Source organism: Triticum dicoccoides, chromosome 7B, assembly GCF_002162155.2.
Source record: "Triticum dicoccoides isolate Atlit2015 ecotype Zavitan chromosome 7B, WEW_v2.0, whole genome shotgun sequence".
Taxonomy (NCBI): domain Eukaryota; kingdom Viridiplantae; phylum Streptophyta; class Magnoliopsida; order Poales; family Poaceae; genus Triticum; species Triticum dicoccoides.
In genome coordinates this window covers 245986594-245989198 of record NC_041393.1, presented here as the reverse complement: position 1 = coordinate 245989198, position 2605 = coordinate 245986594, and positions in this window count along the sequence as shown.

Below are 2605 nucleotides of genomic sequence, written 5' to 3'. Positions count from 1 at the left end.
ACTCCTGTTTCGAGTTACTAATCTTAGCAACCGAACAAGTATCAAAATACTCAGGGGCTTACTATAAACACTAGTAAGGCACACATCAAACACCTGTATATCAAATATACCTTTGTTCACTTTGCCATCCTTCTTATCCACCAATTATTTAGGGCATTTCCGCTTCCAGTGACCATTTCCTTTGCAGTGTAAGCACTCAGTTTCAGGCTTTGGTCCAGCTTTGGTCTTCTTCATGGGAGTGACAACTTGTTTGCCATTCTACTTGAAGTTTCCCTTTCTTTCCCTTTGCCCTTTTCTTGAAACTAGTGGTCTTGTCAATCATCAACACTTGATGTTCTTTCTTGATTTCTACCTTCGTCGATTTCAACATCACGAAGAGCTCGGGAATCGTTTTCGTCATCCCTTGCATACTATAGTTCATCACGAAGTTCTAGTAACTTAGTGATGGTGACTAGAGAATTCTGTCAATCACTATCTTATCTGGAAGATTAACTCCCACTTGATTCAAGCGATTGAAGTACCCAGACAATCTGAGCACATGCTCACTAGTTGAGCAATCTCCTCCATCTTTTTAGCTATAGAACTTGTTGGAGACTTCATATCTCTCAACTCGGGTATTTGCTTGAAATATAAACTTCAATTCCTGGAACATCTCATATGGTTCATGATGTTCAAAACATCTTTGAAGTCCCGATTCTAAGCCATAAAGCATGGTGCACAAAACTATCAAGTAGTCATCATATTGAGCTAGCCAAACGTTCATAACATCTGCATCTGCTCCTGCAATAGGTTTGTCACCTAGCGGTGCATTAAGGACATAATTCTTCTGTGCAGCAATGAGGATAAACCTCAGATCACGGATCCAATCCGCATCATTGCTACTAACATTTTTCAACGCAATTTTCTCTAGGAACATATCAAAATAAACATATGAAAGCAACAACGCAAGCTATTGATCTTACAACATAATTTGCAAAATACTACCAGGACTAAGTTCATGATAAATTTAAGTTCAATTAATCATATTACTTAAGAACTCCCACTCAGACAGACATCTCTCTAGTCATCTAAGTGATCACGTGATCCAAATCAACTAAACCATAACCGATCATCACGTGAGATGGAGTAGTTTTCAATGGTGAACATCACTATGTTGATCATATCTACTATATGATTCACGCTCGACCTTTCGGTCTCCGTGCTCCGAGGCCATATCTGCATATGCTAGGCTCGTCAAGTTTAACCTGAGTATTCCGCGTGTGCAAAACTGGCTTGCACCCGTTGTAGATGGACGTAGAGCTTATCACACCCGATCATCACGTGGTGTCTCGGCACGACGAACTTTGGCAACGGTGCATACTCAGGGAGAACACTTCTTGATAATTAGTGAGAGATCATCTTAAAATGCTACCGTCAATCAAAGCAAGAATAAGATGTATAATAGATAAACATCATATGCAATCAAAATAAGTGATATGATATGGCCATCATCATCTTGTGCTTGTGATCTCCATCTCCGAAGCACCGTCGTGATCACCATCGTCACCGGCGCGACACCTTGATCTCCATCGTAGCATCATTGTCGTTTACGCCATCTATTGCTTCTACGACTATCGCTACCGCTTAGTGATAAAGTAAAGCAATTACAAGGCGTTTGCATTTCATACAATAAAGCGACAATCATATGGCTCCTGCCAGTTGCCGATAACTTCAGTTACAAAACATGATCATCTCATACAATAATATAGCATCACGTCTTGACCATATCACATCACAACATGCCCTGCAAAAACAAGTTAGACGTCCTCTACTTTGTTGTTGCAAATTTTACGTGGCTGCTACGGGCTTAGCAAGAACCGTTCTTACCTACGCATCAAAACCACAATGATAGTTCGTCAAGTTAGTGATGTTTTAACCTTCACAAGGACCGGGCGTAGCCACACTCGGTTCAACTAAAGTTGGAGAAACGGACACCCGCTAGTCACCTGTGTGCAAAGCACGGCGGTAAAACCAGTCTCGCGTAAGCGTACACGTAATGTCGGTCCGGGCCGCTTCATCCAACAATACCGCTGAACCAAAGTATGACATGCTGGTAAGCAGTATGACTTGTATCGCCCACAACTCACTTGTGTTCTACTCGTGCATATAACATCAAACCATAAAACCTAGGCTCGGATTCCACTGTTGGGGAACGTAGTAATTTCAACAAAATTCCTACGCACACGCAAGATCATGGTGATGGCATAGCAACGAGAGGGGAGAGTGTATGTCCACGTACCCTCGTAGACCGTAAGCGGAAGAGTTAGCACAACGCGATTGATGTAGTCGTACGTCTTCACGATCCGACCGATCCAAGCACCGAACGTACGGGGCCTCCGAGTTCATCACACGTTCAGCTCGATGACGATCTCCAGCCTCCGATCCAGCGAAGCTCCGGACATGAGTTCCGTCAGCACGACGGCGTGGTGACGATGATGATGTTCTACCGGCGCAGGGCTTCGCCTAAACTCCGCGACGATATGACCGAGGTGGAATATGGTGGAGGGGGGCACCGCACACGGCTAAGGAACGATCCGTAGATCAACTTGTGTGTCTATGGGGTGCC